The sequence below is a fragment of the Chiloscyllium punctatum genome, chromosome 7 (genome assembly GCF_047496795.1).
Source record: "Chiloscyllium punctatum isolate Juve2018m chromosome 7, sChiPun1.3, whole genome shotgun sequence".
Lineage (NCBI taxonomy): Eukaryota > Metazoa > Chordata > Chondrichthyes > Orectolobiformes > Hemiscylliidae > Chiloscyllium > Chiloscyllium punctatum.
In genome coordinates, this window is record NC_092745.1 from 51,148,310 (window position 1) to 51,160,805 (window position 12,496).

General features: G+C 40.4%; 1 protein-coding gene across 2 annotated transcripts in view; it reads right to left on the reverse strand.

The window, feature by feature from the left end:
- LOC140479633 (uncharacterized protein C1orf21-like) overlaps positions 1 to 9,211 on the reverse strand; it is a 200,018-nt gene extending 190,807 nt beyond the window's left edge. Inside the window, exon 1 of one of the 2 annotated variants that reach the window (XM_072573531.1) lies at positions 9,090 to 9,211. The gene's annotated coding sequence lies outside the window, so the exon portion shown is untranslated. Of the gene's footprint in view, positions 1 to 8,104; positions 8,275 to 9,089 lie in introns of those variants that run through there. The other variant, XM_072573530.1, reaches the window with a different exon arrangement.
- Positions 9,212 to 12,496: the final 3,285 nt, after the last annotated feature.

Below are 12,496 nucleotides of genomic sequence, written 5' to 3' on the forward strand. Positions count from 1 at the left end.
GAAATATTTCCTAAAGTGTCTGCCATTGCTAATCTCTCACCTTTGCCTTTAACTGCTTCTCCAATTTTGTTTCCACTTTTTTACAATTGTGCACATTTAATTTTAAAACATTAGTTTTTGACCAAATTGCTCACTCTCAAACTGAATGGGAAATTCCATTACAGTGTCTATAGTAATTCTTTCCTACAGAAACCTCACCTCAGAAATAATGAACTAATCTTGTTTCATTCAGCATTCATAGAATCCCTACAGTGTGAAAACAGGCCATTTGGCCCAACAAGTCCACACTAACACTGCAAAGAGTAACCCCCCAGACCCATTCCCCTATCCCATTACTCTACATTTACACCTGACTATTGCACCTAACCTACATATCCCCTGAACACTATGGCCAATTCACCTACCCTGCACATCTTTTGACTGTGGGGGGAAACCAAAGCACTCAGAGCAAACCCACGCAGACACGGGGAGAATGTGCAAACTCTACACAGCCAGCTGCCCGAGGTTGGAATCGAACCCGGGTCCCTGGTGCTGTGAGGCAGCGGTACTAACCACTGAGCCACCATGCTGCCTTATTCCACATGACTAGATCTAAAATAGACTGTTCCCTCCTTGGTTCCACAAAACTTTATTATAAGAAACATTTATTTTTTTAATTTGTTCTTGGCAAATGGGCTTTGGCATCTGGACTGGCACTAATTACGTATCCCCATTTGTCCTTCAGAAGGTGGTGGTGATCTGCTTCGTGAACCGCTGCAGTCCATTTGGTATTAGGTACAGACACAATTCTGTTAGGGAGAGAGTCCCAACTATTCCAAAGTTAATTCTAGGCACTCATTCCTAGTGCTACCAGTGCCAATCTATATGAATACTGAAGTTGCCCAAGGTAACGGAGGTAACTTTCTTCCACGTCCTTATCACTTCTTGGTGTATACTCTGTTCTACACCATGCCTATGGTTAGGTGGCTGTAGACCGATCCCACCTCTGATTCATTTCTTTGATATTTCTTAATATACCCAAACTGATACTAATTATCATTCTTCCAAGCCAAGACTGTTTTTCACTATCGTACTGGTCTCATATGTTACTGATAGCTACAACATCTCCCTTTCTTTTCTGCCCAGCCTTCCAAAACGGCAGGTACCCTGGAATATTCAGTCCCCAGCCTTGGTCACCATAAGATCATACCCATTTATTTCTAATTGTACTATCAATTCTTCTATCCTCTTTCAAGTGCTGCAAACATTTACATACATGGCTTTTAATTTTGTATGCTTACCGTTTTTCCCTACTCTGTTCCAATTTATTGGAGTACAATAATATTTATACACGCTGGTGTCCTCCTAATACATCCAATATCATTATTGATATTATTACCCAACACTACAATTTTGTCCTTTCTGCTTAACTTTCTAAATGTCCCTTCACTTGAATCCTACCCCCATCCCACCACAATTTTGTCTAAAGATCTACCTACAGCCTCGATTATTCATTCCGACAAAACAACTCCCTCTTTGCTGCACAGTTCTGCATAAACCAATCTTTTGAGCCAACCATTCAATGCTCTGGCCTTACATTCTTTATGTCATGTTGCTTGTGGTTCGGGGAGTAATCCTAAGGGTACTTCCTTTGGAGTTCTGCATCTGAATTCATCAGTGAGTTGCACATACTCCCTCAGCAGAATCACTTCCTTAATCTTTACCGTGCGATTGATTCCTCTGTGGACCATACTAACATGAGCCTTCCCACACAATCCAAGTTCCTCTCCCTGAGATGTGAGATATCCTTAACCATGACTATGGGATGCAAAAGAGCTATCCTTAACCATGACTATGGGATGCAAAAGAGCCTTCAGAATGCATGCTCTAATCCGAAGAAAACAGTCTCTCTCCTATTACCTTGAACTTGGATGGTTAAGTGATACTGCACTAAATGAACTCTATCTTTTGAGGAGGCCTTTCACGAGGGAGATATGGGCCTTATTTATGTCATCATCCATAAGTCACTATCCTTATGCAGAAGAAAAGACTCTTGGTATAAACAGAAATGCAACTGGAGACAACTTGAATTGAATTGAATTGAATTTATTGTCACACATACCGAGGCACAGTCAAAAGCTGTCTTGCAAGCAATACAGGCAGATCACATAGTTAAATAGCATAGATAAGTAAATAATAGATAAACAGAAGCAAAAACAAAAACACAGGTACAGATGAATACTAAGAGTTTGCAAGTCCATTCAGTATTCTAACAAGTAGGGTAGAAACTGTTTTGAAACCGGCTGGTGCGTGTGTTCAGGTTTTTGTACCTTCTCCACAATGGTAGAGGTTGTAGGAAAGCATTGTGAGGGTGGGATGGATCTTTGAGAATGCTAGTGGCCTTTCCTTGACAGCGGGCCTGGTAGATGGATTCTATAGAGGGGAGGTTGGCCTTTGTGATTGTCCGGGCCAAAGTTCACCACTCTCTATAACCGTTTCCGATCTTGAATGGCTCAGTTGCCGTACCAGGTAGTGATACATCCAGGAGAAAGTGAGGACTGCAGATGCTGGAGATCAGAGCTGAAAAATGTGTTGCTGGAAAAGCGCAGCAGATCACAGAATGCTCTCGATGGCACACCTATAAAAGTTGGCATGGGTATTCACCGTCATGCCAAATTTTTTTAAGCTGCCTGAGGAAGAGGAGATATTGTTGGGCCTTTGTAGCCAGTGCGTCCACATGAAGAGGCCAAGAAAGCTTGTTGTTGATGACCACTCCTAGGAGCTTGACACTCTCCACTTGTTCCACCTCTGTGCTGTTAATGTGTAGGGGCGAATAAGTAACATCCCGACTAAAGTCAATAATGTGTTCCTCGGTTTTGCTAACAATGAGAGCTAGGTTGTTCTCAGAGCACAATTTTTTCAGGTATTCCACCTCTCATCTGTAGTCTGTTTTGTTGCCATCTGAGATTTGACCAACTATGGTGGTGTCATCAGCGCACTTGTAAATGGCATTAGTCTGGTATTTGGCAAGGCAGTTGTTGACATGAATACAGAATTGGTTAGGAAATAGGAGACTGTAGGAATAATGACAGAGAGAGAGGGAGTCACATGGACAAAGTAACAAACAGACACAAAATGGATCAAAACTAATGAAACAGTGGCCTTTATCTCAAGATAGCTGGAATACTAAGTGATGCTATAGTCGTAATAAAGTTCTGGCTAGATTACATTTGGAGTATTCCCTTCATTCTGGGTACTGCAGCTCAGAACAAATTTGTTGCCTTGGAGAAGTGTAACACATATTCAGCAAAATGATAGTGGGGCTAAAAGGTTTCAATTGTGATGATATTGCATGAGGTTTGTATTCCCTTCAAGATAAAAAATTTAATGGTGATTTTACTGAAGTAATTCAAAGATTTTATTCAGTAGAAAGGATACAGATTTGTTTTCCTTTGGTGGAGGAATCCTGAACAAGCAGGAATAACTTAAAAATAGATCGAAGCCATATCAGGAAATATTTCTCTACTCAAAGAATAGAAGACATCTGAAGCTCTTCAAGCCAAAATGATTATTGAGTCTACAATTTACTTCACAATTTTTAAAAATTATTTAATCATTCATTGGAATGAATGCCAGGTCAGCATTTATTGTCCATCCCTAACTGGCTAACAGTCAACCACATTTCTGAGAGTCTGGAGTCACATGTAGACCAGACAAGGTAAGAAAAGATTCTTTCCTTGAAAGAAGATTATTGAACCAGACAGATTTTTACAATAATCTATTGTGATTGTTGCCATTAGGTTGGCTCCTTTTCATTCCAGATTTTTACTGAATTCAAATTTCTTCGTTTCTCATAGATTCATAGAATCCCTACAACGTGGAAGCAAGCGGCCCATCAAGTCCGCATCAACCCTCCGAAGAACATCCCATCCAGACCTCCCTACCCTATCCCTGTAATTCCACATTTCCTAAAGCTAACCCACCTAGTCTGCAATCCCTGAACACAAATGAGTAAATTTGCAGGGCCTACTTAACCTGCACATCTTTGGACTTACGGTGGGATCTGAATCAGTGTCTTCAGAGCATTTGCCTGAAGACTGGGAATAAGAGTCTAATGACATGATCGCTACACCACCACCTTCTTGAAGTTACAAAATTTAAATTTTCTTTTGTTAGACAACACTTAAGGACAATGGACCTAACACAGCAATGAACGGAGGCTCTTGTGATGCAGAGGCAGTGCCCCCACCTCTGCAGGCTTGGGTTCAAGTCACACCTACCCTAAAAATGTGTAATAACATCTCTGAACAGGTTGCTTGAAAAATGAGAGATGCAGGTATTCTAATTAATAGCTCAATAGGCTTGACAGGATGAACGGCCAACTCCTGCTCTGGTATTCCTCATGGCAATCTCAGATCGTGAGGTGGATACTTGGTAATTTTCTGAAATCTATGCCAACTCTCTGTCATCCTTCATAAAGATTATCAAGTCCTCAACTGACAGTAGGCAAAATATATTGCAACATATCATCAACAAGTGATAGAACCATCATTAGATTAGAAAGCAATGAGAGACTACAGTAAACGAACATAGAGTAAGGCAGAGAATATAAAGCATGAAAATATGAATATGAAGATAACCAATAAAAAAATATCAATGCAATGATATAATTTGAAACAAAACCAGTTGTGTTATTCGACCATGTTCTTACCCTGTCTTCTGGTGAAGTAACAGCAGATTTCTCATTTGACTGGGATAAGACTTATTGCACTGTGGTTAATACAATCATGTAGTCACATGTTCTCTTCTCCAGTGTTTACAACACTTTCTCCACTCCTCAGCTGCCACAATTAAAATCAGCATCATTGCAGGATAGCCCTGGAGCAAAACATCTTAGGATCCTGGCAATGCAACACTTCAGGGTGTTTTCGTCATTCAGTCATTCAATGCCAAGATTATGGGATGTGCTGAGTGAAAGCCAGAGCTTTCCCTCCGAGAACATAAGATAGTCATGACCAAAGTGACCCATGTCACTCTCTCATCTCCCCACAGCTAGCCTCAGGGCTCCGTGAAAACAAGTCATCCTTCCATCTTCTCTGCCGACAGCCACACATCAAAGGAAGTGGCAGAAGAAAGCTACAGCAGGGGGATATAAAAGCTCTGCCAACTGTTGGGTTTCCTTTCCATCTCTGAAACATTAAAAGGCTTTGGGATGCGTGAAGGAGAGCGAACAAAAGGCATCCCAAATCACACAAGCTGCTCTCTAGCAGGTTACCTAGCTCACCCATTTCCATGGTTTTGCTGGACTATGTTGTGGATCATTAAACTTTACAAAAAAGGTGATGGAAGCTGAATACATAAATTGCTTTAAGAGAGTGCTGATGAGGTATTTGAGCATGAGGAATTTACAGATTTATGAATAAGAAGGTTGGGGTCTAGATCTAAGCGTGACAACATTTGCAAAGGACTAGCACAGACATGATGGGCTGATTGGCTTCTTCCTGTACTGGAAAGCTTTGATTCTACAATGCTACAGCAACAATGACAAGTTCTTACGTTTCAACTATAGACCTCACAAAGAGTGTACTGAGAAAAAGCAGAATATGAGCAGGGAGGAAACACAACCTTGGTGGCAGAGTGACAAGGCTGATGTGGGCTGGCAACGCTCCAGTTGGATAGGAGAATGTCTGAATATTAAATAAGACAACAATATGCAATAAGAAAAATGCAACACTGGGTCAGTCACCATGTTGGCGCTAACCTAGAACTCCTGAATACCACCAGAAATGATTAGCTCTACCTTTTAATTCCATGCTTTTCTTTAAAATAAAATTACATATAGAGAGCGTTCAATGCTTACTCACCACTACAGGATTACAGGGACAGGTTAAAGTTAGTCACCTCAGCAACATGAATTATGTAAATTTGACAACTGGATTCAAAAACATAAAGTAAATACATCTTAGTGGTGTTGAGAGTTATTTGATGGGGCATGATCTCATTCGAAGGCAGAGTAGATTTGATGGGCTGAATGGCTTTAACACTTAAGTTTTATGGTCTTAGCCTTAAATCTTAGCCTGCTGTCAGACAACAACACCAGTTTTGTTACCAAGACGTTAAACAGGTTGAGGCCTTTTCGATCAGATTCACAAGAAAGTGCTTCAAGAAATTCAACAGATCAGGATTTCACTGGATTATGGTAGCTCATATTGTGCTGCCACTTGATGTTTTCCTCAACCTTTCGGACTGTTGCTATGTGTATGGATTGAAGAGTGAAAAATAGAATCAACAGCCCATCTCTTTTACCGTTGCAATTAACAAATAATAAAGAGAAATGACAGAGATGGTTATGTGTTAATGTTAAATACTGGATAATTAACACATCGATAATCGGTGAGCGCTACTTAACTCACCATTATTTTTGCAGCAAAACTGAGACCATTGTTTAAATACAGAGAATAGCCAAACCTCATCTTTCCCTTGACGTCATACACCAGTGACTCCAAGATGTTATGACACCATCTATAATCCTAAATTGTAAATTTGTGAACAAAGGGAGTCTTGCTCAGCACCTCTGCTCCTGTGAACTCTGCAACAAAGAAAATTTAGGGCAACATCTCCAATTTACACAAATGAAAGGATTGACATTGAGTTGACAGCAATCTCAGTTCACCCCTTCACGAAAACAAATTTAACACCATCTCAAAATTGTCATCAACAATTGTACACGATGGTTCAGGCAAAGACCACAAACCACTTCTTAACTTATACCTCAAACATAAAATGCATGATGAATACGCCTTCAATTCAGGATAGAAGGCAAATAGGGATCAATATTGGCCAGAAGCAGAAACTTTTCTTCAGTTGCTACAAATTTAATACCAGTCATGTATTCAGAGGAAATTTGATAAACAGTAATTAGATAACGAAAAAGTCAGAGTTAGCAATAGTACGCTTTCCAAAAACTTAATTTCTCCACATCAGAATCCTTACAAACTGCAATTACAGATCAAGGGCCCAAACATTTGGTGACTTACAGTAGGATCATGCATTTTAAAGTAGCTTTATTATGAATAAATCAGCAGACACATCTGACGCAAGACTGAAGTTGCCCACGCAACACATGGGTATATAGCAGTATGTCATGACTTCCCTAGAACTTGCTGTAAGCAAGATTTGTACAAACCACTCATACCATAGCCATTAAATTTAAGTTGATTTCCATTTCATACCACCCCCCATACATTAAGTTCTCCAGTTTTCCACAGAGACGTGTGCATACCACAACTAGCTATAATTGCTATAACCCATCAGTCATGCCAATCCTACACAATATATTTGCTTTAAAACAAACCTCCTAATGTCAAGGCAAATAAAGTAGCAGAAATTTAAAAACTGAAACAATAGTTAATTAATTTCCATATGTACATTTGTCAGTTTCCCCTCCCAAATTACACTCGTGGGCTAAACATTAAGTTGGAGTTCTGTGAATCTTTCTTCTTTCTGTTGTTTGAAGGGAACCATGAACCTACACTTTCCTAAATCTGTGCTCATTACACAGGGAACCTCATTCAACTACAAAACAGTGGACTCCCAGAGGCCTGTTAAGGGCAGCCCCACAGGAAACCACTCATCATAGGCTTTCCAGAAAAAAAATCATATTCTCCCACATGGAGATGTTCTGACTTGTACATTAACGCACTCAAATCACTGATAATCTCTGAACAGGCTCCAGACGCTGTATTAATGCTGCAAGTCTTTATCAATGATATTTTTTTTCCCCCACTCGAATCGAACGATTTTAGTCGGTCGGAAACATGTTCTCAATTGCAGTCGTTTTCCTCAGATGTTTCGTGTGTTAGCTACTGAATGAGAGATGATGTAGGAGGTATCATTTAAATAAAAACACAAAAACGACAAAGATTGTTACAAATACGTTCAGGAGGGAAATCTGCTCAACAGTGTGAAGACCATTTTTGCTTCCCCTTAATTCCCACCCTAAAGACTGCGAAAGGAAAAAGAAAGCAGGTTCCCAGCACACACGAACCATAAGACAAAGGAGTTTAAGATTTATAAAATGTTGCGATGTGTATCTCTGCACGCACACAATAGAGAAATAACTCACCGTTCGCTGCTTTTATTCCTTGGTGAAGGGGTAAAGCCAAGGACTGCTGTTGCAGAGAGAGAGCTGGCTCTGCTTGTGTAGCTCTGTAAGTGTATGTGTCTCTCTCTCTCTCTCGCTCGCTCTCTGTGTCTCGCGTACTCTGAGACTGACTGGCAAGAGCAGCGCCTTGGAGAGGCAGAGCGGGCGGGAGGGAGACCGGCGCTAGACCTGAGCAACCAACAGCAGAAACACCAATCACAGCAAGAGGGGGAAATACCTGCAACCACGGAGACAAAACCAGCACTTAACTGCACCCACCCTGCAGCCAAATCAAACCTGCCTCTCATCCACCCCCTCATCAAATCTCATTTTTTTTTTAAAAATGTCCAGAAAATTTATCACACATGACCAAGAGTTGATCATTTTATTGCCTCACACTCTCCCCACCACCTCCCCTCAAAAGCTGAAGGCCACACAAGCGACACCAACAAGGACAAAGCACTTGACTAATTACAGACTAGGTTCCTTCCAAATGCAAGATCCCCTGGGAACCGTGATCATCCACTGTTATAATTACGTAGCTCAGAGAGAGAGAGAGGTGGTTTAGCCATTGTAATTGCAGACTCGATTACAGTTCATTATTCGAGCGCACACAACGGCATTTAGATTCTCCGACTGGCCTACCTAAAATATTGGACACAGTTGCTTGTAGCGCTGGCTTGCCTTCCAAGTTAGCAGATGTCAAAGAGAATGTGGGAAAAATAATGAACGGAATACGTTATAGTGGGCCCTTAACTGAATGAGTGCTGGAAGCAAGACATGGGACAAGATAAATCTTGGTGCAAGAAAGATGAATTTGGGCACTGTCAGTCTTTGCCACTTTGATTCTAATTCTGGGATCTTGTGCTCCCCCCGATCTCCTTCTCTCAGTTGTCACCTGTATCTTAGGTTGTTTAGATTTCTGTCTACCCCTCTCTCCTCCTTTAAGACATTCCATAAAACCTACCTCCATTCAAATACCTCCTGATTTGGCTGAGGGTAAGATGTTACGCTTGAATACTCCCGCGAAGCGCCTCGGCCATCTCATCACGTGGGCGGCGCGATATAAATGCAGTGTTGCTGTGAAGATGCTTGGCGTCGAGTGTCTGGGCTCAGAAACTGACTTGCATTTGGATTGAAAGGACCAACTTCTGGGGTGGATATATCAATCCTGTTTGTTGCTTTTTCTAATTTAATCTTCAAATGCAAAGAATATACACCCTTGCCTTGCAATTAATCAAATCGAATTATTCTGAACACATCAAGTGACAAAATTCGACACAAATAATCCAAGCTGTAGATACAAGTTTTATTCTGCTAACAGTGACAGGCTACCGATACCAAATTAGCAATGCCTTCCTGCAAACGATCAAATCCACGCGAAGCTGATTTTATTCTGCGCAAGGTTAAACCTAACAGTTTAACAAATTAAAGACTTGATCCATCTCCTTCCATTCATTCACCTTCCATGTTTGTTGTACCCAATCTGCTCAGTGGCGACGCTCCTCGCCAGTATGAGCATTGCACTCCCAGTCCCAGAGACACAAAAAAAATTATTCCGGGTTGTCACGTGATCCGTCATTCCCAAAAAGTTGCAGACAGCCCGAGGAAGTGCTGAGATCATTTCGGGATTTCCCGCCCCTTAGTCAATTATTTCGTCCAAAAAGAAAATCCTTTTATATCTCAATGGATACATGCCACCGCGTCTTTTCCGAGACTTACTTTCTCGCAATTTAGTCACAAAGAATAAGCAGGAGAGAGACAGGCCTTTCGGCTCTGACATTAGTCTGTACTGGTCTTCAAATTCCAGAAAGTTTCCTCCCACATCATCGACTCCAATCAGCTTTCCTGGTATATTTAGCGTTTTCTTGTCTTCTCATGCTTGTCTCGTTTAATCCTGAAGGCACCTAAGTTTTCTGCATCAGCCACTTTCTTTAAAAAGCCTGCAAATCGAAACATTCAAAAGAATTAGGAGCTGAAGTAAGTCATAGAACCCCACAAAATTGCACTGCCACTTGATAAGATCATTACTATCTAACTGTGGCCTCAGCTCCACTTTTCTGTGTACCGCTTACACTTTGACCCCCTGATCAGTTAATAATCCATCTAAACTGTGTCCTCTGGATCGAGACTCTCCCAACAAGGGAAAGACATCCTTTCTACACCTACCCTGGAAAGTTCCCTCAGGATCTTGTGTTTCAATATATCATCCTTCGTTCTTCTAAACTGCAAATGGATACAGACCAAACCTGTCCAACTTTTCCCATAAGTTAACCCTTTCACTCTAGAACTGGATTTGACACTGATCAAAGAAGCATCTTTTTATCTCCTTACTGCATCTGTCAGAAACTATCTTAAACATCTTGATTTTGATTTGGTTTTGAATTGTGAATAATGCTAACATTATCTGCCGTTTATCCTTGTCCAAACCATTGCTAATTTCAAAACCCACTATCATCTCTTCTCTAAGTCTCCTCTTTTTTAAAGCAAACAGCCCCAACTTGTTCAATCTTTTCTCCATAGCAGCTCTGTCCCTTGTACTGTCTGTGCAAACAATTTATACACGTTTCCTGATGTTCGATGTCCTTTTTGGGGAATGGGAATGGTGGTTGAAACAGATTCAATCATAACTTTTAGAAAGATAATGGATAATTAGTTGCATTTAAGCAGGGAGAAAAAATGCAGGCCTATGGGGAAAAGACAGTGGGAAGGCGTATAGCGAATTGCTCTTAGTCTCATTCTGTATTGCAGCCGACCTGCAATTCTATGAACCCTGCACAGCACTCTTAAGCAAAGTTTGAGCAAGGTCATGCACATATTTAACAAAAATGCCACTACTTTTGACATGAATTCCAGTTCTCATTTCTAATTGTTATGCTGCCCAGCAATACAAGATTTTAATGATTTATTCACCAGTATCTATAGATTTATTCCCCAGGGCCAAATGGAGGGCAGCAGAATAAGGTGTCAATCTCAGGCATAGTTTGATGACATGTCACAGAGTGCTTGCAGACAAGCTCCAGTGGGTATGTGAGGATGGTACAAAACAGAGAAGTGTGATGTATCATGACAGGAGATCTCCTGGTAGAAGTAGCTTTAGGCAACATCAACATTCATAGACTCTTTTGCACTTCTGTCCCATTCAGTTTCTTGTTTGCTAAGGTATAGGTCATATTTCTATTTTTCCTATCAAACTGCATCATCTAACCTTTACCTATGTTAAAATTCACTTGCTACTTAATTGCTAGTTTGCTACTTTTCTCAAATCTTCTTGTATCATGTATTTTCCTCACTCGTAGCCAAATCCTGAGTTTAGTATCATCTGCGAAATGTCATTAAGTTGATACTTAAAATGATACCTGTTCCCAAGTTCAAATTAACAATAAAAAACATAAATTAGAGTGGTCACAACACTGAAAGGGTACCACTTTCTCTCTTCCTCCTGTCTGACCAACTACTCTTTCCTTTACACTCTGATTTCTAATGGTTTTAGGCAACTTTCTATCCATTCAGCTGTTTGTCCCCTGCTTTTATGTGCCCTGACCTTTGAAAATAGATGATCATTTGCTCCACCTTATTGAAGGTCATTTGAAAGTATGCTTTCTTTCACATTTAGCTATCTTTGCCAGGGCATGAAACTTAATTTTTAAAAAGCGAAGAATGGTGAGGAAGATGTGAAACAAATGAAAAGTGACAAAGGAAGAAATAAAAGGAAAACAACAGCTCAGTTAGCCAAAGAACTTTGAACAAAGCAAACTGGACCAGCAGAGAATCAAAGTGATAAGATAATTGAGGAGAGGATAATTGTCAAATAAAGGAAAACAACATTAGAGGAACAGAGATGGGGGGGAATGCATGAGAGATAAGAAATATGGCAACGTATTTTTAAATCTACAAACACCCAAATTAGGAGCAGCGATAGGTTAATTGGTTTCTCTGGCCTGCTGTTCTATTCAGTATGATCATAGCCAACATGATTGTCCACATTCCTACCTACCCCAATAACTTTTCAATCCCCCTTCTTTAACAAGAATCTATCCACCTCTGCTTAAAAATATTCAAAGACTTTGCTTCACCTCCTTTTGAGCAATATAATCCAAATGACTCATGACCCTATAAAAGAAAGATATTCTTTTCATCTCTGTCTCAAATGGGTGAACTTCTTCATTTAAGCAGCTTTAGGTTCTCACATGAGAGGAAGCAATCTTCATTTTCATATCCATCCTGCCAAGACTCCTCAGAATCTTAACCATTTCAATTAAATTACAGTCACTCTTTGAAAATCAGAATCACAGACATGTCACAGTGAAAAAGGAGATCACTCAGACCATTGTGTCTACACCAGTAATCTAATGGATACAAGCTTCGTCCAAC